The following is a 26,029-nucleotide window of genomic DNA, read 5'->3' on the forward strand; positions in this document are numbered from 1 at the left end:
AAACCAGCCCTTGTATTAATGACAGCTTGACCTGAAAAAGTCCTATTCCTGCACTTTTTCCACCCCTGCATGTAAAAAAGATTTCTGTCAAATAATTAAAAAGCACAGGGCTCATAATCACAGCGACTTCATTTCCAACAGTCAGCGAGGACAAATTGGCTAGTGGGAAATGTTTTTAAAGGACTTCCAAAATAACTATAAAAATGACATGTTATCCTTGCCTGTTAGCTGTGTTTGAAACAAGGCATTTGAAAGGGCACACGTTTAATACTAATTTACAATCGCTTCGTGGACGGTTATGAGACCATTTTAATTAACGTCATACTCTTATTTTTAAACGTCTTCTGCAGCATCCCAACCAGTTCTGCACCTGCCCTGCCAAAACAGGCAGAGGTTCCCACCCTCCGCGACAGCCCCTCTGGCTCCCACCGGCACCCACACCGAGACTGGTAGTGGGTCACCGAGCCCCTTCAACCGGGAAGGAAAGGCGGGCGGGCGGGAGGCGGCGGTCGGGAAGGGGATCCCAGCACCAGCTTCCGTCCGAGACAACGCCGCTCCTGCCGCTCGCAGCCCCGAGTACTCGGCCGCAGCCCCGCGTCGGTGACGGCGGGCGGTGCGAGGCGCTCCTCCTCCGCGCCTTCTCCCCGCCGTGACGGCCGGGCGCGCCCCCCGCTCCGCACCGCCCCTTCCCCGCCTGGGCCCGCCCCGGCTCCCCGGAGAGGCCGCTCCGCGCCCGGCTGCCGCCGCCGCCGCTCTTTCACAGTTACTTGCAGTCGCCCGGTCGCCCGCGCCTCGTCGTTCTCTCCAGCCCGGGCCCCTAGCCGCGCCCGGCGCCTGCCGGCGGCTTTCCGCCTTGGAGGAGACGCTCCGAGCCGCGGCCCCTGAGGTGCGTGTCCCCGGGTGACGGCGGCGGTAGGCGGCGCGGAGGGGGGCCGGCAGCCGGGGGCGGGGGGCCGGGGGCCGCCGCTCCCCCACGGAAGCCCGGGCCTTGGCCGGTGGCTGGCGGCGGACGGGTCGGGCGACGCCCCCCTTCTGGGCCGGGGTCGGCGTGTGTGTCTGGGGGTCCCTCCTGTGGCGCCGTGCCCGCCACCGCGTCCACCGGCCGCCGCGCAGCCTTTTTATTCCCTTATTTCTCTGTATCCAGACACCCCCCATTACCCCTCCATGTTTTATTCATGACCCCGCCGGGCTTTGTACGGGGGGCGGGTGCGTTCTTCCGCAGTTCGTCAACTGCTGCCAGACCCCGGGGCTGGAGGGGGGACATGGGACTCGCAGCTTGGAGGCGAAATGGCTGCAGGATGGACAAGGTTTTCCCATCCTGGCAGGCAGCCTGAGGTTTGAACGGCATCTGTTTGTTTTGGGGGTGCTGGCGCGGCAGCGGATCAGAAGTGGAGTGAGTCGTCGGGGGGGTCTCTTGCTGCATTTCCCTCCTTTCGCAAGAGGGACGTAGCTAGCTGCAGTTCTGCCGGCCTCATGGAGAAGGAACAAGTCACTGCGAGGCTTTCTGTAGCAGATTTTGTGTGTATATGTATCTTCGCTTTCAAGGGTTCAGCAGCAAGCGTATTGCAACACCAAATGTCTGTAAGCCAGGCGGCACTTACACCATCAGCGAGTTAACTGTAGATGTCAGACTGTGCTTGCACTGACGTGATGTCAGATTCGCAATAACGTGCAGAAATGGTGAATTTGGTGCGGGCTGAGCGTGATAGAGATGGCACAGACCGAGCTGGGGTGGACAGACTCAGTGAAGCCTCTTTCTTCTCTGGTGCAGGGCCTGCTGTGTGCGTAGTACCCCGACACAGGCAGATTGGAGGGGCACTGGGATGATTGTTAGATTTGTGGATGACTATCTATGGATTGTTAGATTTGTGGATGACTATCTGTGGACTTGGAGGAGCAGATATTTGTGCCTGGAGCAGAGATACTTAGCTTGTTTTCCCTTACAAAAGTACTCTGATATGCGTTGGTTAGAGAGTCACTTGCTGATTCCTGTATTGTCTGTGACTTCTATGATGAGGCTGTCACTATGGGTATCAGTCAAGAGAATTAATTTTGTTGCGCACTGTAGAAAGCCAGCTGCAGTCAATAGGCGGTTTCATATTAGCTCCCAATACTGCCTTTTGATTTCTCATGAGCTGATCATGGATTGGTGAACTAAAATTGAGAGATGCCAAAACATGTTCCTCCCCTTACTCAGTTTACCATTTGCCTGCCCTTCACATTCCTCATGCCCAGGTTGGTTGGATTTCAGTTGGAAAAATTCTGGTCCTGAGTCTGTTCAAAGAAATATGTGTGTTTTGATTTTGCTTTTGTAACTTGCTATTTGGTGATTGCTGTAAGGCTGTATGTTTCTGAAGATCTACCATGTATGGGGGCTGAAGTATTTGGCCTTTGATATGAGTGGAGTGCACCAGTACTGCTTCATGTTGTTTAACCTTTTATTATCTTAAGCGTTGTATGATGAGGCAGCTTGATTTGTTTAATACTTTGTGATGATGCAATACAATAATAATTATTAATCTTCTTATTGTATGAAGAATCTTTAAATACTACTCTGTCTTGGGAGGTACTTCATGTGTGTTTATTTCCATGAAGTGGAGGCATGGATGAGCACTGCTTGATATTAATTATGTTTGTTCATTTTGGGGTGGGAGGACAGCAGTAGGTTGGCTCTGGTACTTTAAGTTGTAATTTACGGGTGTGACGTCATGCGGTAGATAAGCTTTTATAGGATCTGCCATGTAAATTACAGCCTTAGTTTATGTACGTGCAATTACTTGTTTTGAAAATCCATGCTGTATAGTTTGCATAAGAGCTTGCGCTGGAGCTGTGAATAAGATCTAGCAGAATGTGCTTTAATTGCGCAATATTGTTCAGCAGTTGAAAGCATTTTGCTTCACCTTGTGCTCGCAGCCAGGTGTGAAGTTACTACAATGCATCTGCACGCTGCAATACTCCATGATATGTATGGTAGACAGCTGTGAAGGCAGTGGCCAGGTGCTTTTATTTTCTTCTTTCTCTAATATCTGTTTCATTTTCTTTTTGAAAAGAACCGGGGTGCTGAAATGAGTGACTGAAATGAGAGAGCAGCTTGGTTATTTAAAGCTGCTGTAGTTTGTTACGCAATCAGATTAACAAAGGTTGAAATGCTCATTCAACTTTGGGTGAACAAATGATATATATATATAACATCATAGGTTAGGGCAACTGTTTGCATCAGAGAGATATGCTGCAGTTAGCATATTGCACATATTGGACAAAAACCACAATGAGTGGATACAGCAATGTAATAAATGAGTTTTTGGTAAACTAACTGGGATTAAAATGTACTTACTATTGATTGTCTGTACTCCAGGAGCTTCTGCGGTGTGTTAGGTGCTGCCTTACGTGCATGGGCAAACTTACTTTCAGCTTCATTTAGTTGACAAGCAAAGGCCTCAGCAGACGTCTTTGTGCACAACCCGATCATGCCTAGGGTGCTGTGCAGGCTCTGCTCTAATTGTAGTGCAGGTGTTGGCTCTAGGAAGATGACCAGTGCTCAACTGGAAGCTTTTAAATGAAAAAAAATATAATTCCAGGCATGTTTGCTGAAGCTGGCAGCCCCTCAACCAGTTGACTATTTCTTCTTGTTGTGGAAGCAGCATTGCTGCAGGAGAGATTTTTAAGGCTTGTCTCCCTGAATATGCTCAGAGAGGAGGCGATGAAGTGCATTCTGCACGGCAAAGGTCAGTGCAGGAGCAGACAGTACAGGCAATGCTGGTGTATCAGAAGTGAGACCCTGCAAGGAGAGTCAAGGGGCAATATAGAAAGGGGCTGGTGGAAACCTGGGATGTGGGGGAAGTAGCTGGAGTGCACAGAGGAGAGGGAGGTGTTTATTGGCTTTACAGCAGGGACTTCTCTGCGTCTGTGTGTGCAGCGCCTCACTTGCACCCTTGTCTGCAGTTGCCATGCAGTGATCTCATGTGGGCTCTGGTTCTCTAAGTGAACCATGCTCTAAAAATACTGTAGCATGAAATATACCCACTATTATTTTAGTATGTTATGGTGTCAAGTGTTTGGGGGAAAGGAGAAATAATTGACTCCTGGGAGTTAGTTTTCTAGAGGCCTTTGCATTGGTGTGAAGCTTGGGCCCTTCCAGCCTTCCTCTTGTTCTGTTCAGGGAAACCCTCGAGGATGCTGCTCTTTCATCCTTCAGGAAGATGATGGAACAGGACTAAGTTGTGGATACGCATTTAAAAACACACTGGAAAGGTTGGGGTTTTTAAAAATATTATTTCCTTGCTTTAATACTACACAGGCAGGCATCTGATTGCAAAGGGATTTCATATGCACTTGCAAATATTTATCACAATGCTAGTGGCTGATCTTTATGCTGTATAACGTATTTATTTGGGACTAAATGTACACAAGCACACTTAGGGTAAACTGAAATATAAGGAGGTACTTTTGGGAATAAGTAATATTGTTAAGGCTGTGTTATTGTAGGATGTTCAGAGAAGGAGTGGTGTGGAATGTGATATGCAGTCAGTAATTTTAAGGCTATTTCTTTTACTGGTGCTAGCCTACTTCAGCTCTCATTTATTAACAGGTTGGTATCTTGTCTTCATTTTTATGTACTGAATAAGAGCAGTTATTCTTGCTCAGACTAGAGATCTGTCTAGCTCAGTATCTATTCTGATGGGGCTACTTACAGACGCATAGGAAAACTGAAACTACAGAGTTACTCTCCTCCTGGTAAACCGTTCCAGCAGTCCTTGCTCTTCAGTCTGGCAGTTCTGTTTGAGACTGTGTCATGGTTTAGCCCTGGCTGGCAGCAAAGCAGGCAGCCACTTGCTTGATCCCCCCGTGGTGGGGTGGAGGAGAGAATCAGAAGAGTAAAAGTGAGAAAACTTGTGGGTTGAGATAAAGTTTTATAAGTAAAGCAAAAGCCATACATACAAGCAAAACAAGGAATTAATTCGCTACTTCCCATCAGCAGGCAGGTGTTCAGCCATCTCCGGGAGAGCAGGGCTCTATCACATGCAGTGGTTACTTGGGAAGACAAAACACCACCACTCTGAATGTCATCTCCCCCCCTTCCTTCTTCTTCCCCAACTTTATATGATGAGCATGGTATCATATGGTCTGGGGTATCCCTTTGGTCAGCTGTACTGGCTGTGTCCTCTCCCAGCTCCTTGTGCACCCCCTGCCTACTTACTGGTGGGGTGGTGTGAAAGGCCGAAAAGATCTTGACTCTAAGCGCTGCTCAGCAATACTAAGGCAACCCTGTGTTATCAACACTGTTTCCAGCACACATCCAAAACATGACCCCATGGTAGCTACTATGAAGCAAATTAACTCAACTGGGACTAAAACTAGCACAGTGTTGTGTATAATAGCTGCTGATGGATTGTCTTCTCTGAAAAATGCCTAATTTGTTTTGCGAAACTTAGTGTTTCACACTAGTGAAACATTTTGCATTAGTGTTCACAACATCCTGTGTTAGTGAACTTCTGGTATAATTGTGTCCCCTAAAAATTATTTTATTTTGGTTTATAGCTTGCCATTTGAACTGCCCACCCTATGATTTTCTCTGAGTTCTGGAAGAGTATTTTCCTTTTTAGATTTTCACATAGAAAATTATGTATGGGGATGTTAATGGGCCTTAGATCATACATAAAGATAACTGCTATATATTTGCTGTAAGGTATATTCCCAGCCCCTTTTACAGACTCATTTCATAGAAATGTACTGTTACTGCTGTTTCATTTATGTGATTGCATGCAAAAAAATGTTCAAATACAGTAAGTGATGTGATTTCTGCAGATGTACATTGTGCATGCAGATTGCAGTAAGTCTTGATTCAGATCGAGTCAGACAAGAGTTGCTGTGTGCCATGGGGTGACTTCAGCAGTGTTGCTTGAAGTTCTTACCAAAGTAATCCTTTGCAAGGTATGTGATACAGCATTTTAGGGAATGTGAAAGGATGCAGGTAACAGAATTTAAAAATTGTATTAAAGAGTTTGAAGTTAAGAAATACAGACTCCAGTAAGTGGAGCATAATGCAGTAAAAACAATGACTTGTCCCCTGACTTGTTCTTTAGGTTAGCTTTCAACATGCCATCCTGGACTGTTTCAGAAATAGGTGGGTATTAAAAAGTTGTGTTTTAAATTCCACTTTTCCTTCATATGGTAGGGAAGCAGGATCTTTTGACTGTATTTTGACAAATACTTACAGTATTTGCTTTTGTACTGGTGTGTGAAGTCTGTCTGGGTTACAGGAACCATCTGGGTTACAGTTTGTTATGCTAGGCTTTGGTGTTGGTAGTAATGGCAGTTATGTTTGGGGCATTAAAAGAATCCCTCAAAATGTTGGTAATTTATTTCTTATTATGGCAGCGTCTGATAAAAATGGGGAAGATGTCCATGTTTTCAAAGCAAACAGAAAATCTTCATCTTGTAATTTCTACTGTTATTCCACTCTCAAGCCTGTAAACCATGATTAAAGGGGATGGAATTTCAGCTTACTGGTTTATGGGTGGGATAATAGTAGAGATTGACCAGACAAACATTTTCTGTTTGTTTTAAAAATAGACACACTTACATAATGATGCTATATACAACAGTATATACATATGGATTAGATCTCCCACAGAGTATTAATCCAACAGCATGTATGCTGTCACTTGCTCCTAAGGAAGGTAATTCTGGAGTAAAGAGATGCCAATGCCACCTGATTTAACTGGAGTATCGGTCCAGTCATGAATAGCTTTAAGGCAGGGCCCAGGACTGGAGGTTTGGAGAAATAGGCTTTTAAACCATTATGAGCTCTTAATTTGTTACCTGCATCAGGGAAAACCATTGATTCTTCTTACAGAGCTCTGTCTGTCTGAATTGTTTGCAGAGATTAATCTCTTAATGTGTGGCATATGCTTAGTAAAACTGAGGCCCCTTTTTTGAGTGGAGTGCTACTGGTAATAAAAAAAACCCAGCCCCAAACCACTGAACATGTCTGAAAGCATCAGGGTTACATCAGACTCTTTCCTCTTGCTATTGGAGTGGCCTCAGTTTGATTTTCTTCTGTCTCTGTACCTCTAGCAGAAAATGATAAGACTTTATCCATGAAGTGTGAAAAAGATAAGAAGCAAGTTCAAACGAAATAGGTATAATATAGGGAAAAAATTCCAGGATCTATATATACAGGTAGGCATTTTCACAAAAGTGTTCTAGTCATTGAGGCCATGACTATGTTGTTGCTAACCAAAATTCTAGTCCTGAACGTATCTATAAATACCATAGCCTCACCCCTTTGACTCTGTAAAATGATATGTTGCTGGAATAATTTTATACACCAGGACATAAAAGTACCTTGGTGAACTTGTGCTTTTATAATAAACAAGGAAAAGTTTACCCAAGTTGCCCAATAGAGGAGTTTATCCACACAAAGACAGCTCTTTATTTGGTGACTTGGAAGGACTTACCTTTTAGACTTTTCTCCTTAGGATTTTTATCTCATCTCATCCCAAGTTTTTATTAATAAAAGGAAAACAACTTTAGTGTGATTATGCATGTTTGGCAGACAGACCTTTGCATTTTAGAGTTGTGGCTAATTAGATTTGCAGAGCCTGCGCAATTTAGGATATTGGACAGGGAGATTGTTTTATCAGGAAGGCACAGAGGAAGGAACAAATTGCTCTCCTCTTTCTTACTCTGGCAGCAGCATTTTCTGTGAACTTTGCAGGTTTCAGGATGATGTGCTGATGTTGGTGTGCCATTCCTGGGGAAACGGGCTTGTTGAAGTTTGACTTTCTGTTTGGAGAATTCCTTTTAAATTGCTATTCAGTGAAGTTACGAATATTGGATGTTTGCACATCTCCACTAGAAAACAGTCTGAATGAAGAATCGGCTGGTAAAACAAAACAAATGCTGTCTTTTTAAGGGCTGTTAACAGGCTGTAAGCCCATTGCAGGTTCAGCTTTTAGGGATGACTAAGATGTTTCTCTGTTCTGGCGATACGCAGATTGAATCCTGCTGCTTAATTTTGTCTACAGGCCTGCTCATCTGGGCTGCATCTTAAAGGGAATGCAGCTGATGTGTAATAAATATACTGACAGAATGTGCAGGAGTTTGGTCTTTTGTTGCAGATGGATTTACACAGCACTCTGTCACCAGGAAGCCACCTTCAGCAGCAGAGTGTTCTCTGAAGTAGGATGTTTAAATATGTGGTTCAGGCTGCTGATTGTGGTCAGCCATGTGATGCTGAAGGAGAGGATACTGTTCCTTTTCTTCTGGTGCAGTTGTGCTTATTATACACACACAGTAGCTGTGGTCTGGTGGATGCCCACAGGCTCAGCTTTCTCATCTGAGCTTTTATTTTTGCAGGAATCTGAAATGGCAAAACTGAAGATGCCGAATAAGCGGGTCTGAATCCAGGGGAGCGTATCTGTCAGCTCTCCCCTTTATCTACCACAGAAATGCATAGAGAAGAAACTTTAAGTACTTCAGGGACTTGTTTTATTAGCAGGTGAAAGCAAGCCAACTAGGGTTTTCTAGTACTGTCTCTGGTATTTTATCACTCAAAGACAGAAGTCAAAGACAGAGTTGTTTTTTCTGACAATTTATGTTTTTAAATTGCTAGCTAATTTTCAGGTGTAGGAGCCTGTCATTTAAAAAGTGTCTGCCCAGTGCTACTGAAATGAAAATCAAAACCTCCCAGTGAACAACAATGTATTTTGGTTTTTTTTTTTTTTTTTTTTTTTTTTTTTTAAAAAGAGGAAGCTGTATCGGTTCTGCTGTGGTCATGTCAGATAAGGTGTATCTTTGAGATTAAGAAGTCTTGATGCTTGTGGGAGGAGGGCAGCGCTTTTTCTTTTGTCTAGAGCATTGCTGCAGAGGATAACTAATTAGCCAGCATACAAATTCAATTTGGGGGAGTTTGCCTTTGCTGTCACAGTGAAAATGTTTTGTTTGGGAGAGCTGTGCAAATTACACCCGCAGGATGATAAATCAGCCTCTGGCTGCCCCAAATCTTCCTGTTTCAGTCTACAGAAATATGCCAGGAGAGCTTTTGAAATGGCAACAGCCAGTCTGCATGTTCTGGAGCAGATTGTGTACCGGAGACCACGGCACAGCCCTGAGCAAAGACGTCAGCAGCGAGGAGTGACTGTCATCCCCAACACAAACAGACAAGACTCCATCAGCGTGACAAACCAAGGAAGAGTGATGCAACACTAATGGGCAGATCATGATGGTTGTCAGCTCAGAGTACAGGGTTTGTTGTTCTTCCCCAGTGACAGGACCTGACTCTGAGAGGTGGATTTTCCTCTTACTAGCATTATGAATCTTTGATGTTTTGGGAAAAGTGAGACTATTTCCTTATTAAAAAAAAAAAAAAAAAAAAAAGAAAAAAGTAAGAGGCTTCAGGCTTAGTAACACCATTTAGGAGAATAATGAATGCTTAGCCTTGTGAAGCTATGTTTAGTTGTACATTTATTTGGGGATTTTTATAAGCATAATGGAAAATTATGCACTTGACTCTTCACTGAGTTGCACTGGGATTCAAGGGACCTAATTTCCCCAAGACTATAAAAATCCCAGGCTTTGTGGTTTATTTTTATTTGCCTTTACACTTCTGTGCTAGTCTCTGAGCCTTTCTTCGTCCACAGCAAATGCTTGGGTGCAGCAACAGAAACAGTTTAAAAGCCAGTGATTTGAAAGAAAAAAGGCTGGAGCTTCTTAGATGTCTGGGGACTGGATGAAGTAGGATTAGTTTGGCATTAGGGCCGAAATTTGTGAGAGAAGCCTGGTCAAGTGACTAGCTGGAAGGAGGGGGGCAGTTCATGAAGTCAAAGTCACTTCTTCAGCCAAAGGGGGATCAGGGTGACATCTTTGTGACAGTGTTTTTTTGCCTGGCCTCTCCCACAGGGTAGCTATCACATACTTCTTTTGCAATTGCTTGGCATTCTGCAAGCTTATGCCTTACAAAAAAGACTCTCAAAGTGAACAGTTTTTCAGAAGGTCATTAGAAATTTAATACTACCAGTTAATGAGGTTTGTGAGTTACCTGTAACACAAATAACAGTGCTGATGACTGCTTTTCAGTTATTAATTTTTGTACATCATGTTGTTGGCCGTTAAGATTAGTTGTCTATGCAAAGTGGTTCCATAAAATGCAAATTATTAGCTTCTATGTGGGTCAGAAAAGATAGCATACTTGGTGTAACTCTTGTAGTTTAACTCCTTTGTTAAGTGTATAATTTACGCACTGGTTACTCTTAGCAGTGTCAAATACGTGCATGAATTCTTGCTGAGTGTATATAAAGCATTTCAGCTTTGAATGATGACTGCAGGATTTGGCTTAAAAACTATTTCTAGGCCATGGGCACAGCCCAAAGCTGGGGGATGTACATGGCTCTGCTGCTGGAATGGCGTCAGGGTGGAGGATGACTCAGTCACCCCTGCAACTTCCTTGTTGCTTCAGAAAGGTAGTGATTTATTGCAGTTCTGTGTCAGCAGTAAATAGCCATCCACCCGGCGCTGATTCAGCCACTCTGAAAGTGGTAGTTAAGGATGTGCGCCTTGTCTTTGCCGGCTTGTCCCTCTCAGCTCCCTTCCCACCCTTCAGCTGCGGAGGGTGTAAACAAATGCGTAGCCTTTCCTCCCCCGTGCTTTGACTGCCATCCAGGCGGCCTGTGTGAGGCTGCGAGCAGAGATCCTGTTCTTGCAGATAGACGCGGAGCGCATGCCAGCATCGAGATTTGGAAGGCGTTCCTGTTGAGTCAGGGAAGATTGGCTATGCAAAGCCTGTGGGTTTTGGTCTTCTGAGGGCACCGAGGTTGAAACAATAGCAAATATGGCAGAATCAGCACATAGTGCTGTTGCTGCTGGGTGAAAAATAGGTCCAAACCCTTTCAGGCCCTGCCCTGGCCTTGCTTTGTGGGCAGAACAGGTTGGGCAGCAGCACAGGTCTAGAGGAGACTACAGAGAAGAAGGTGAAGTTCATCAAGAATGTTCATTAAGCATGACGGGTCGAGGACTCTTGTTTTTTTGGGTTTATATTGGCTTGCAGTGCACAATGAGGAGTTTCTTTGCTCCTGTTACCATTATTGGGAGTAAGACAAGTAGTTGTTCTACTGCTGGCTTTCCCCTGCTCCCTGCCCTCCAAAATGAGCCCTGAGGTGCCAAAACCCACCAGGCTAAATATCTGATATTGAAATAAAGCACTATATATCAGATACAGGAATGATCCTATCAATGTCAAAAGACTGTGATGGGGAATAGCATCCTAATAGCAGTATTTCCTACCTTGTTTTTCATTCTGCTTTCCCAAGAGCTACTGCTATCCTGAGAAAGCCTGAAGAACCCGCTGGCTATTTCTTGTTATCACATCCTTTATCTTTTTAGGTAAACAGCAGAATAATTGTCTTGTTCCTGTATTTTTTTGCCTTAAGCCAAATGCAGGAGAAACAACTCTCTTTTCTGGGCATTTTTTGCATCAGCATATGCTTTGAAAAGGCACATAAGAGGCTGCTGTTTGCTATAGTTAGTGTTAGGTGCTTCCTGAGATATAGTCTCAAGCACCTTACAAGCAGGAGGAGAGTTTTAATGCAGTGCTTGTGAGAGGCAGAGGTGGAATGAAAGGTAAATTAACCATGCCAAGGAAACTATCCCAAAAAAATCTGCGGTGGGTTTTCCAAGCACATGAGGTCAGCTCCACTTTTGATTTTGGTTGTGACTGAATATACTCAAGAATGAAAGCTACAAATAAGAATGAAGGTAGCCCTGAAGTCTTCATGGCTTCGCTCTGATTGCTACTTGGTGAATTGCTCTGACCTGTTTGTGGACTCATTCTCTTATTAAGTTTGTGACTTCTGTGCTTTTTCAGATGTTCAATTTCCTGTTTCTTCCCTATCTATAATTTTCCATTCTTTCTCTTTACCTGCTGCCAGCTCTTGTGACACCTCATGAATGTGCCTGAATTGTGTTTTGTATTGAAACAGTTTTATTGCTTTGAAAGTACTGAGTATTGGTTGGGTGTTAAAAGAAAAAAGTAGCATGTAACCTTTGCAGTTGGTTTTCATAAGGTCTCTTGCAAGTGCAAACTGAGCTCTGAGCTGAGCTGAGATGCTGTCTTTGAGAATGCTGATCTAGTCTCAGTGCTGAGGGGAATAAAACTGTGTTGGAGGAGGTGCAGGGACCTTTCTGTGTCATCTGACTGCATGACTGGTTTTGCATCTCTATTTGAATACTAAAGAAGAGATGGAAAACAGAAGAGAGGAATTAACTTTCCTCCCTGAAGAGTTACGCCTTTTGGTGGTAGGGGTTACGAGTTGGCTTACCAGTTTCTAGTTCATCATTCCTACCAGGTCATTAGCCAGCATGTCTAGTAAGTTCAAGCATTTGGTTAGTCACCAGAGGTACTCTAGGACAAAGTTTAAAACTAATGGAAATTACTGTGGTCTAAGGTGCTGTGTTTGTTGCACTTGCCCGGAAATTTAGGAGTATACCCTTGGTGCTGTGTACATCTGTCTTTCGTAATTCCCCTGGCTTTTATACTGTTTGCTGCTTTCTGATAGATCTATACCATAAAGGCTGAGATGAAGTGAGTGCCCGCAAGGAAGGTTTTAGGGAATATTAGGAAGCAATATAAAGGAGAACAAGCATGCACCAGATAATCGGCTTCAAAGCATTTGGTAAGGAGGAAAAAATGTATGTCATTCCAGATATTGCTGGAGTAGCAGAAAAATGGTGTAGTGAATGATATACCAGGGAGGGAGCTGGGAGACCACAGCTCTTATTCGTGAGAGGCTATGGGGCTGCTGTGACTGGAGTTGCCCATTCAGATTCCTTGTAGCCGTGATGGTATCTTTGTGGCATGCAGTGTGATAGGACTCTGATCTTGTTCTATGCCTTGTCAGAAAAATAAAACAAGTCACTTTTCTCAGCTTTGAAATTTATTTACTTATTTTTAGATAGACTGAAATCTGGATTATTAATTTTTTTTAAATCCCTTAATCAACTTGAACTTTAGGAGCTTAATTCTGCTCTTATAACAGATTTGCTTTTCAAATATTAAAGGTCGTAGTTATGAAGAGTATCCTATTGCTGTCTATGACAAATACTAATGCTCCCAGTTCAGTCCTGGGGCTGGGGTGTCCATTCCTATTTCCTGATGGCTTTTGTAGCTGTTTTCTTCCTACTTCTGTAGGGTGAAGACAGTGCTGATTGATTGCAGGTTTGTATTGCTAATAACTATACACAATTCTGACTCATTGGTCATAGAAGACAGAAGTACAATCAAATATTGTGGCTACATTGATTTGTTTACATATAGGGAAATTATGTAAATGTCAGCACAGATTATGTTTAGCTCCTATGTGTGTTTGCATTAGATACCCTGGGGTCAAAACTGGATACTGCTGAAGTCATGGAGAATTTTGTTGTTGAGCTTAGCAAGTCTAGGATTTAGCTTCTAAATGTTTAGAGGTATGATGTTTTTTTAATACTGTTGAATGCTGTAGAAGGATTCTTGTGGCTTTAAAAGCCATAATCACAGATGTGTGAAAAGACGAAGCTGAAAACTTGTCTTTCTGGCTTTCTGATTGCCCTCTTTAGGAGGTTTATGCCTCCCCTGCACATCCGACTTTTGGTTGTCACCCAACTTCAACTCCCCATCACCCCAATCCTTTCCTACAGTCCCAGGCTACCTTGTATAAACTGGACCCTGTAGACAAATTGGGTTTAGCTTGGGCTAAAGAATAATATTGAAAAAGAAGTGCAGAGTAATGCTGACCATCATGATGCCCAGCAAAGGACGTATTGCATGGGCTCTCTCTTAGCACTGCTGTCTAGGTGGAGTTGGCTAATTCTTTTCATTTGGGGTAGGAGCAGAGCGTGGGCATGTTATTTTTTTTTTTTTTCTGGGTCATTACCATCAAGAGCTGTTATCAATAAGCAGAGAAATGGTATGGAGAGCAGGAATAATATGTCTGTTCATAAATGTGTTAACCAAGGAGGTGACAAGGTAGAGTGCTGGAGGTGAAATGTGAAGAGCTAAACATCTGATGGCACAAGGCTGGAAAAGTAGCAGGAGAAAATGAGACAGAGACTAACAAAACCAAAAGGCACTTGCTGTTGAAAAGGAAATTGTGTAAGACCACATGCATGCTTTGCGTTATTATCTCAAGGTGTGTGGTTCAGGGGGAAGAAATGACCAAATGCTTCCTTCTTCTGTTCTTATGGTGTGTATTATGAATAAAATCTTTGATTATATTCTCAGAGCCAGAGACATGTTCATAAGGTTGCGATGCAGGATGCTGGGATTCATGTTGTTTTCCTTTTAGAGGTGACAATGCAAGAAATGTAAGATAGACAAATAGACAAGTGCTCAAAAGGCAAAGCAACAAGAAAAAAAAATTGTATTTGATTAGAATCCATTTCATCATGGTACCTTAACTATAGCTGATCCAGGTGTATGTCTTTTGGGGACAACCAAAGGCGAGGACAAAATTTTATGGATCAGCCTTCACTTGTTGAACCTGGGATGGGGCTTGATGGAAGAAATCATAGGCTTGTTGTGGCACTAACATACTGTTGGGAAAGAGGGGGCAGTGGCTGACCCTGCAAACGCTGGCTATGGGAATACCTGGACTTTCATGATTTCAGTAGCTTTTAAAGGTAAATGGTCCTTCTAATGCACCTGCTTTGTAGGACTGATTGAGCATTGAGCCTTGCTTGCATTTCTGTTTTATGTCCATCACCCTTTCTATCTTGTGTTGCATAGCAGCCCTGCAAAACCCAAAACAGCATGAGTTTCTGTGGAGTTTCCTGTTGCCACTTGTGTTGGCACACAGTGTGTTTGACAGAAATATTGGCAGGACACCAAAGAACAGGAACTGTCTTGTAGGCCAGCAGATGTAATGGAGGTAAGGCACTGTGCCTGCTGCAGCAGGGCCTTGTATCTAAGACGGAGTGCATTAGTGCTGGTTTTGGGTAGGGAAGTTTGTTTATGTAGTGTATGCAAAGTCTTAGGCAACATAAAGTTGTGTCATGGGTGTCTTTGGTATCGTTTTAACATTTTAAAGAGTCTCTAAATATATAACAATAAAAGCTTAAACTTAGAAAAATCCCACCTTAAAGGTGGCTCCTTGGTTAACTTTACTTATAAGTCAAAATGATTCTATTAGGAAGCTTCCTTTCACTAGCACTAGCACCATTTCCCATTTTGGTTTACTTTTCTTAAAATTGCCCTCGCCACACTGCTAACTGTGTGATGTTGGCAGAAGGAAACTCCTGATTAGATCAGGTGTCATTCTGGGAAGCACACTTGTGAGTTTTGGCAAGGATCTTGGCTTCCCAAAGCTTACAAGGTAGAGATGAGCAACCAAGGCTGAGTGGGGACAGGGATATGTACAGGAAAGCCTGATTGTCAGCCCAGGGCCATGATGATTGACCAATGTTGACTTGATGCATTGCATTTAGTACAACTTCATTTACACCTTGAATCAAAGAGGAAAAAGTTGTCCCTATACTTCACCTGGGGTAGGAGAGAGTGTTACATGGTGATTTCACTGTTTATTTGATCTGTATTCCTACACCCTTTCCCAGGTTTCCACTTCCGATTTCTGTTGTGTGCAGGATGAAATGGACTCTTAGTCCAAACCAATGTAGTTGTTGACAATAATTCTGCATTGTCAGCTTATCTTTAATCTGTTTGGGCTTGTGGGGTCTGCATAGAATGGCTTGGCGGACTGGGAGGTTCCACAGAAGGCTTTCTGAAGAAGTCATTGCCTCTTTGTTTCTGTACTTTCGCTGTTGAGCTTATTGGATAACAGCAATTCTGGAAAGCAGAGGAATATAATGAAAGCTTGATGTCAGAATTAGAAAAAGGCCTACTTCTGCCACACATATAAAAGCTGAGGGTGATAAAGGTGGAACTTCTTTTGTGTGTGCTGTGCTACTTGTCCTTTGGTTTCCTCTATGCGAAATGTTATAAAAATGCAAACCACCTCTACACAGTACATGGGGACAAATGAGTAAGAGTTCAGCGTGATAGCAAAGTATTTCCCTTGTTCATAAAAAGGAGCACCTGTTCTGTCAGGTTGCAAGGCGGGGTTGGGGGGGCGAGGGGGATTGCCTGTCTTTCATTTCTGTTACAGTGTTTTCTTGTCTTCCTCTCAGATGAGTGCTAAAAGAAGTGCTAATACTTTCGCAGTCTCCAAGAAATGATGAATTATCATCTGTTAAGGGACCATCTAATTGAAATAGCGAAGTTTGAGTGCTATGTCAGTGCACTTGCTCCTTGAATGTTACTTAGTGATTGATGTATGAATGCTGTTTAATAGGAAAACTAATTTTCATGTTTATATGCTTAATGATTTGTTTTACTAAAACCCCCTTATTTTTAGTCTTTTAAGCCAGTAGAAAAATGAACTTAAAGTTGGTCATTTTTTTAAGATTGCACTTTTCTCCTCCAGAGTCTGCAAGTACATTTTTCACATTTCCTGCCTCCTCACCTTATTATGCATAGCCAATCAAAATACTTGTTTTAATCCAGATTTAACTTTTATAGTAATTTAACAATATATTCTGTTCTCCGTCGGATTCCTCCCTTAGCTGAAGACAGCATATAATTATAAAAATGATTAGGCAGCAGCTCATTAAGCATAAAAGGTTTGTAATGTCCAGCCACCTGAAATGCCTCTGTTCTTTAAGATGAGTGCGAGTACTGTAGCCTGTGACTGCATGCTATCCTTCAAAGCCCCGTCCTCAGTTTCAATTACTACTAGACCTGACTGAGGTTTGCTTTCAGTTTATATGACAAAAATACATGTAGGATTTGTGGATTCAGTCCTGTCTTTGTGCTGGGTATGAGGCTGAGCAAGTGTGAGTCTGGTGCATGATTACAGCGCTGCTGTTTCTTTTCCGTGTTTCTGTCTTTCAAACAAGTTCACATCAGCTTTTTCATAAGTAAATGTTTTATAAGCCAAGTAGTATGTATTTTTATTCATTTGAAGTGAATGCAAGTGAAAATACAAAAGACAAATGCAAGTGTATTAAGAAAATACTTGTATTAAAAGTTCTCCTTATGTGAATGCTGTTTTAAGTGAATGGGAAGCACTGATTATTTCTGTGCGTGTGTGTATGCACACATTTTTTCATTACAGAAACAACTACATATCCTTTGTAGTGATATTAAACGGTGTTTGGGTATCAAAGTCAGCCGTGGATGGCCATCTGCTGTGCACCACTTAGATGCAGGTCTGTGGCTGCAGATGCCTGTCTGCAGCTCCCACCCGTTTCTGCTGCTCACCCATTACCATTGAACTGTGCAGAATCCTGTAAGATGAATTGCACAAAACATTGATTGCTACGATACCCATTTCACTCTTAATGCTAGTTAGTCACGGTATCCGCTGACGCAAAGGGAATTATATACTCTGTACAGATGTGAGATCAGTAATAATATAAATGCACATGCTTCTGTAAAGTAACTCTAATCAAAAGCGTTAAGTGTCCATAGCATAATGTATACGTGATAACTGAAGGTGTATTTGTAACATTAGGAATAATATTTATCATAGCTTTTAAATAAGTAGCAGTGTATATGAAAGGTACAGCAAGGCAGATTGCAACACAGACCAGCAGCCCAGATAAGTACCCAGAGTCCCCTGATGTCCCTGAGATTAAGTTTGGTGACAGAGACAATACCTGTGATTCCAGGTTTGGTACCTTTTGCATGTTCTGACTTCATTAGTGATTTATGTGCAGACTGAATTGAATCACAGTGATTATTGTGGTGTCTGCTCTGAAGGAAGTGTGTATGAGTATGTAAAGACTTCTGGAGAAGCAAGCGGGTATAAAGCAGATAGACCATGACAGCACTATGTGCTGGGCTTAGGTTTGGTTTCTGCTGGCTCCTTTTGCTTTGCCTTGCCTTGTGCACCAAAGACTCACTTACCCTGAAATTTTACTTTGCCCCCTTTTATATGTGTTAATTGGCCTTTAGTTGAAAGATGTTGCTGCCTAACCCTTTAGAAGTGAAAGCCAATCTAAACATTCAAGTGTTGTATGCATTCAAGCGCTTTGTCTAGGGTGATGTTCAGAAACAGCTACAGCAGCAAATCTGCTTGAGCATATCCTGTGGTCTGGAGCTTTAGAAACACATCTTGATTGTGTTTTCAGTATCGGCAGCTGCCCTGCTCTTGGTGGCTTTTCTTTCTCCTCTGAAAGCTTTGGGATGGAGCAAACTTCAAGCAGAATAAGGTAAGTGGAGATGGAAATAAATATGTAAGCAATACTAGATTTATTTCGCTGACAAATAAAATCATCACTTGATTTCCATGGGAGGAGCATTTGCCAGAGACTTGCCAAATACTCCAAAAAAGGCGCTGGAGAATGTTAAGCGCAAACCCCACAGCATTTCATGGGATTTTTTTCTGTTGTGTTCAGTGGTGACTCATCTCCAGAATGATCCATCCATTTCACTATGTATATATGGGGAAAAAAAAACCTCTGACAACGGTCTTGGATCCACCTATGAGATGCAGTGTCATGTTCAATTACTAGTTAAAGCATCTGAGTATCTTAAGCCCTTAGGCAGTTTGAGAGTTATGCTGGCAAAAGATGTTTGTAATCAAATATTGCTCACTTTTTGTTAAAGATACTGTATTTTGAAGAGTGTGGGATGAGAATGAAATAGTAGCTATGGACAGAGGAAGAAGCAGTAAGAATGATTTTCTTTTTCTGGACAGACAAGTTTGTTTATTTATGTTTTTTTTTTTTTTTGAAACCTTGGGGATTGTTAGGACGTCACTTTTTCCTTTCTGTACATCACGTCTTTGGCTAACTGACCTGAAAATTAAAGGTCAGCATTTCAGTGTGTTAAATGCTTCGCTTCCTGAGGCACCCTTTCAGAAAGCCAAGGGCTCCTGTCTTCATCTTTCTCTTGTCCCTACACATCCTTTTTCGAAGGCAGCAATGAATACAAAAACAGGAAAGGGGAATGATAAAGTGTGGGAATAAAGCAAGTGCTGAATTAGCAGTGCCAGAAGGAAATGGCTTTCTGACGTTTGCTTCTGGTGAAAAATAAACTGGAGGTGAACTGACTTGAAATACTTCTGAAAATGGAGTTCTCTCTCATGCTATTTTTTTTTCTGTGACCTCTTTCTACAATTTTTTAATGCAGTAAAGTAGAAACAGTGCCCATTGTATTGACTAGATACTGGCAGTAGTGTTTTAGCAAATGCCTACATATGGACTAAGTTATCTATAGGGCTTGTTAGTGTATCATCTGCGTGCAAAATAAAGTGATAATGGTAGTGGAGGCTTCTTAGAAACCGAGTGAAGGACTTGGGCCCTTGTGTGTTGTGCTTCTTCGTGTGGAAGCTGCTTCTTTTTTCCTTCAACCCTATTTTTCTCCTTTTATCATTCCCCAGATATTGTGCAAATTGGAGTGATTTTTTTTTTAATGTGTTTTTTCCCCATATAATAGTCCCCCATGGAATTGCTAGAAAAATATAACTGTATTATGTGGCAAAATGTAACATGGGATGTGGAAGCCTATTAGTGCTTTACTGCCTTTTCAGAGCTGCAGAGCCTGTCCCAAGGGTCTGGGTGGGGACTGTCTTGCAGCATCAGATGTTGCTTGTGCTGCTTTTGTGTAGGTTCTGGGTGGTCAACACAAACGCACTTTTGACTCTTCCACCTGGCCTGAATCAGTTGTGCCCTTTGGTTCTTTGTCTTCAAATGAGTCAACCCAAAAATCAAAAGCACCATGGTTTAGAGGGGGGAGGAGGGCATCTTGTGAATGCTGAGGACAATGTCATTGTTGGTCAGAGATTTGAGGAAACTGCGACAGGGCTGCCACATAATTTTTTTTTGCTGTGTTCTGGATCCACATTTCAACTGGAAAAAAAACCCAAACCATCTCACCTGTGTCTGGCTGAGAAGGAACTGTTATTGCAATTCCTTACTAAGAGAAATGTCATCCAGGGGTCCTGCTTCTAGGCATGTTCACTGTGAGCATGGTAGTTTTGTGTGCTGGTCCCCAGGCAGTGAGGAGCTGAAGTATGGGATGTAGGCACTTTCGGAACTCTGATGGAGTAAAGAGCAGTGAGATATCAAGGGTAATATGCAAGAAAGGACAGTATTTAGACAAAAGATTTCAAAGTAAACCGCTCAATATGTCCCTTCTGTCTTTTGATGTTGATCTGGCCTCATGATGAAGTGTTGTATTCAACTGCAGTTTGACCTGTATCAAAATAATATAGTGTGTCCTAAGAAAGAAACACTTTCTAACAAAAAGAAATGAACCATTGGGAATTATGGTAAATGTTTGGGAAGCTGGATGGCCGCACACAAAGAGTTGTGGTCAATGGCTCAATGTCCGGCTGGAGACCGGTAACGAGTGGTGTCCCTCAGGGATCAGTGTTGGGACTGGTCTTGTTTAACATCTTCATCGCTGACATGGACAGTGGGATTGAATGCGCCCTCAGCGAGTTTGCCAATGACACCAAGCTGTGTGGTCCGGTTGATATGCTGGAGGGAAGGGATGCCATCCAGAGGGACCTCGACACGCTTGTGAGGTGGGCTGATGCCAACCTTATGAAGTTCAACCACGACAAGTGCAAGGTCCTACACCTGGGTCGGAGCAATCCCAGGCACAGCTACAGGTTGGGCAAAGAAGAGATTCAGAGCGGCCCTGCAGAGAAGGACTTGGGGGTGCTGGTCGATGAGAAAATGAACATGGGCCGGCTGCAGTGTCCGCTCGCAGCCCAGAAAGCCAACCGTATCCTGGGCTGCATCAAAAGGAGCGTGACCTGCAGGTCGAAGGAGGTGATCCTGCCCCTCTACTCTGCTCTTGTGAGACCTCACCTGGAGTATTGTGTGCAGTTCTGGTGTCCTCAGCATAAAAAGGACATGGAACTGCTGGAACAAGTCCAGAGGAGGGCCACGAGGATGATCAGGGTACTGGAGCACCTCCCGTATGAAGACAGGCTGAGGAAGTTGGGGCTGTTCAGCCTGGAGAAGAGAAGGCTGCGTGGAGACCTCATAGCAGCCTTCAAGTACCTGAAGGGGGCCTATAGGGATGCTGGGGAGGGACTCTTCATCAGGGACTGTAGTGACAGGAGAAGGGGTAACAGCTTAAAACTTAAACAAGGGAAGTTTAGCTTGGATATAAGGAGGAAATTCTTTCCTGTTAGGGTGGTGAGGCACTGGAATGGGTTGCCCAGGGGGGTTGTGAGTGCTCCATCCCTGGCAGTGTTCAAGGCCATGTTGGATGAGGCCTTGTGTGGGATGGTTTAGTGTGAGGTGTCCCTGCCCATGGCAGGGGGGTTGGAACTAGTTGATCTTGAGGTCCTTTCCAACCTTAACTATTCTATGATTCTATGATTCTAAATTATTTATTAGGAACAGTGTATCCTCTAGGTTTGCAAAAAAGTTATGTTTTTAGCACGAAAAAGTTATCTTTACATGATTTAATGGTTAACAAATGATTACAAGGGAGCTTTCTTTAATAAAATACCTGCCAGTAAAAATGGAGAAGGTCATTTGGGTTGCCTCACTGAGAATTTACATTACTTGAATTTAAGTAAGTTTGTCCTACTTTGTGCAGAAACTGTGAATAACGATTTGTGCCCAATCTTTACTGTCAGCCGTGGAGAAGATTGAGTAGGTTGGAGGTAAATTCCACCCTTTCCTGTCCAGCCCCAAGTGCCTGTCTGTTGGTCAGGAGACCTGAGACGGGGTGCCTTTTCTCCTCAAATTGTGGATATGAAGAAAGCCTTCCAAGCCAGACCTCTTCCCATGGTGGCTAGTGGAAGATGTGCTTTGGGAATGTATTAGGTTGTTACTTTTTTGCTTTCCTTTTTACTTTCATTGTTTTCCCCACAAAAAGCATCCACTGTTTTTGAGCAGGTTTTTTTTTCTCTCTGACGTCTTTTTGTTGTTGTTTTGAAGGATTTATGATGCTCCACCCCGGCAGTGTTCAAGGCCAGGTTGGATGGGGTTTTGTGCAACTTGATCTAGTGAAAGGTGTCCCTGCATATGGCAGGGGGGTTGAAAATGGATGATCTTTAAGGTTCCTTCCAGGTCAAACCATTTTATGATTCTATGATTCTGTAAGATGCTTTTTTCCCTGTTTTATCTTAGGAAAAATTAGTAAGTTGTCCAGCTAATGCTTTTTTGAAGTTCATAAAGCATGTGAAATAGTGGTAGAGCAAAATCATCCACCAATGAAAATACCTGATCTACAGAACAAGATGTTTCTGAGGAAAGTTGAGTAATGCTTGTTTCTATTTTTATTTTGTTTTGCTTTGGTTTTTTGGCTTCCAAATCACTGTTGAAAAATACCTGCCAACTGTAATTATTTTACTGGAAGCTTAATTCAAGGTCTAATTTTTGCTGGAAGCCTGAAGGAGGGGAGGAGACCAGAGCTGGAGAATAGCATCTGATGTTGAATGATGGGGATGTCAGACATATTTAAGATAAACAAACTTGTTAATAAGATAAACACACAATGCTGCTTTTTGCCCAGCATGGTCAATGTACTCACACAGAAGTACTCACAGCAAGCTGGCCATTTTGCTGCTGGTCCAAAAGCCTTTGCTGGTGGATTTGGTCATCTTTCACCAGAACCTGTTGACAAGCATGTGACTCTGAGCCTGTAAGCTGGTTGTGGTTGAAGTGTGTGTGTTTTAAGTGCTTTGGCTGAGAAGAAAATCAGTACTGAGCTAAGGAGATGGAAAGTATTACGTTGCTTTAAATACTAACTTTTCTTAGTGGGATTCAGGTTTGTTGTTTCCCATTGTTAAATACCCACTGTCATGCTGGTATTTCCTCATCAGAGAATCTCCTGATGCAATTCCGACATTTCTAGATGGGTCTACTAACACCTTGATTGTCCAAGTTTTCTCTTGTGAAGAGGAGAAAGGAAAGAAGGGGGGCAAAAAGGAAAATTTTTGGTGTAAGTCGCCCAAAGACCAGGCTGTGCAGGCAAGTATTTAATTTCCGCTTATTTCCGTGGCTGGAGCATCACAGATGTGCAGGCACAAAGAGGTAGCTTGTTGTGAGATGGGTGAGTTACATCTGATGACTTTGTGTCAAGTGAAAACCTCATGATTTATCTTCACACCCAAGAGGAATGATTTCAGAGGAAGCATCTCTTGCTCTTACAGTTTGAGTTTTCTTTATACTATTCTAGTAATCCCTCCGCAGTTCTGTTCCCTGTGTTCAGACTGAGCTGCATTCATACTGTGGTGCACTTCTGAAATGTTTCTGAAATTGGGCAGACTTGAATTGATGGATTGAGATGTGCTTTGTGTGAAGTGTTTACAGAGAAGAAGGGTTGTGGTAGGAGGAGTTAACTTTGTGTTTTAATAGTATAGGCAAAAATGCTTGGGAACAATGCAGTGGGAAACTATTTTCATGTTGTTCTCAGGGTGAAAAAACAGCCATCCAGTGTGCACTGGCCAGCACAGTGACGGTGCTGGGCACAACTCAGTTTCATAGGTCGCTGTGAGAACGAAGAAGGATGAACAGGTTACATGCAGAAACAGATGCTCTTCTCCCTTACCAATTTTCTCTTAAGGGGCAAAACCCCCTCAAACCCATAGTTTTTCTCAATTTACCTATTGAGAATAAACTTGAAAGGCATTAATAAACCACAGGGTTTATCTGATTTGTCTGGTTAGGCAAATGAGCAGAATCTGCTTGGGGAAGGAGCCAGGGAGGATATCACTGTATTTCTTTTAAATTTCAGGTAGAATCTTAAAATTATAGGTTGCTGCAAGTCCCCTCCAGCATGTTGCACATAATTTATGCACTGAAAGCCTGTCTAGACTTTTTACCAGTTGTGTTTATTACATACAGTGTCAATCACAGCATGTCTCTCCTTGTCGGTTTGTATATGTAAGATTCATCCTGATCTTTCTGCATCTCCCTTTTCCCCATAAAACTCCCCCCAAAAGGTTTATCCCCTTTTCCCCATAAAACTGCTTGTCAGGAGCCTGGCAGTGTCCCATCCACCCATCTTTGTGAGCATGGTGCATTTTGCTGATGCTACAGACTTGCTGCATAGACCTCAACTGACTGGATCTGCTTTTTAAAAAAAACATCTTTCAAGCTGAGGATGATTCATTTGTTGAGGGGCTGAAGGCTGATCTATTTTAGTCTGGAACCTGCTGCAATTATGTTGTCTGTTTGCCTGTATGTAAAATGGGAATTGTGGTATCCTCCATCTTCTGAAAACCAGACTGAAACGAGCAGCATTTTATAAGGAATGGACAATAGTAGCCATAGTATTCACCATTAAACCTTTTTTGAAATTTCTGGTGGGTTCAACAGAAATCAAATTAGCTTGAATAAGAATTGGAAATTGTCTTCTGTTTGACTTCGTACTACTATTTGTTTATCTTGTAATACTTTAGTGATAGGCGTTTTGAAGGAGACTGCTCTTGCTCCATGTTTACAGTGTCCAGCAGAGTAGGATTCTTTCCCTGCCACTCCTGCATCCTGCAGATATTTAAGTAAATGAAATTTCATGCAGCTCTCTCTCTCTCCTCTCCCACACAAACTTCTTTAAATGGATCGACTCCTCCTTTCACCTGTCTTATCTGAAACCCTGTGCATTATGTGTAGAATTGTTCTGAGCTTGTCACAGCTCCCTGCTGCCTGTTTGGTAACAAGAAGCACTGTTCACTTACATACTGGTAAATCCTTTGCATTAAACAGGAGCAGAAGCTGTTTTCTGTGTTCTGAAGACTTCAGGAAAACTGAAACAACAAACAACTTTCCCCTTTTCTAAACGCTTGAAATATTTACTTCCTGTCTTAATCTTGCAGGAACATCCTTCGCAGAACATGTGTTTAAGAAAGAGGCGAATCCGAAATCTGTAGACAAGGGATTAGAAAGTCAAATCCCGGTTTGAAAGGTAGATATATTTATTCTTTGCATTTTCACTTATTTACAATAGACACAGCATTTGAGTTTTTGTCTGTCTGTTGCTGCTTCTGGAAGTAGTTTGCATATTTAATTAACAGTTTCACATTTGAATTATTCCCCAACAAATTCTTGGTTCCCATTATCGGTCTTGGTTTTTTCTGTGTCATCTGAAACTCTTCAAGTACAAGAATTAAACAAACACTGGAGATCTTGTTTTTGCAGACGTTTGTGAATGCAGCCTTCACAGCATTAAAAGGCTGAACAACCGCACACAGTTCTCAATCGCTTTCTTAATAATTATATGAATGCTGGCCCTTCTGGGATTGAGTAATGTGAAATGTAGCTTGTTGTCCTGCACATCTGTGTAGAGGCTTGTGAAGGAGCTTGTTTAATTTCAGATATCATTGACTTGCCTGGCAGTGCTGTCTCTAGTACTGAAATGAAATATTGCTAGTGCATTTGAATTATGCAGGATGCTGGTTTTCACGAGTGACTGAAAGTAAAGGCTGATGGTGAGAACAGTGGTGTTTTGTGGGTTTGGTTGTTTTTTATGTTGTTTTTTTTTAATAAAGGGAACATCTCCCTTTCTTTACTTATAAACAAAATGAACATGAGCCGGCAGTGTGCACTTGCAGCCCAGAAAGCCAACCGTATCCTGGGCTGCATCAAAAGGAGTGTGACCAGCAGGTCGAAGGAGGTGATCCTGCCCCTCTACTCTGCTCTTGTGAGACCTCACCTGGAGTATTGTGTGCAGTTCTGGTGTCCTCAACATAAAAAGGACATGGAACTGTTGGAACAAGTCCAGAGGAGGGCCACGAGGATGATCAGGGGACTGGAGCACCTCCTGTATGAAGACAGGCTGAGAAAGTTGGGGCTGTTCAGCCTGGAGAAGAGAAGGCTGCGTGGAGCCCTCATAGCAGCCTTCCAGTACCTGAAGGGGTCCTGTAGGGATGCTGGGGAGGGACTCTTCATCAGGGACTGCAGTGACAGGAGAAGGGGTAATGGGTTAAAACTTACACAGGGGAAGTTTAGACTGCATATAAGGAGGAAATTCTTTCCTGTTAGGGTGGTGAGGCACTGGAATGGGTTGCCCAAGGAAGTTGTGAAT

The 26,029-nt window shown here is 42.8% G+C and overlaps 1 protein-coding gene across 3 annotated transcripts in view; it reads left to right on the plus strand.

Annotated features, from left to right (window-relative positions):
- The first annotated feature begins 683 nt into the window (after positions 1–683).
- The window catches only part of C3H1orf21 (chromosome 3 C1orf21 homolog), a 128,022-nt gene continuing 102,676 nt past the window's right edge, over positions 684–26,029 (plus strand). For 2 of the 3 annotated variants that reach the window (XM_065674206.1, XM_065674205.1), the window contains exons 1-2: positions 684–886; positions 24,822–24,910. The gene's annotated coding sequence lies outside the window, so the exon portion shown is untranslated. The remainder of the gene's footprint in view (positions 887–24,821; positions 24,911–26,029) is intronic. The other variant, XM_065674207.1, reaches the window with a different exon arrangement.

This window comes from Lathamus discolor, chromosome 3 (genome assembly GCF_037157495.1).
Source record: "Lathamus discolor isolate bLatDis1 chromosome 3, bLatDis1.hap1, whole genome shotgun sequence".
Lineage (NCBI taxonomy): Eukaryota > Metazoa > Chordata > Aves > Psittaciformes > Psittacidae > Lathamus > Lathamus discolor.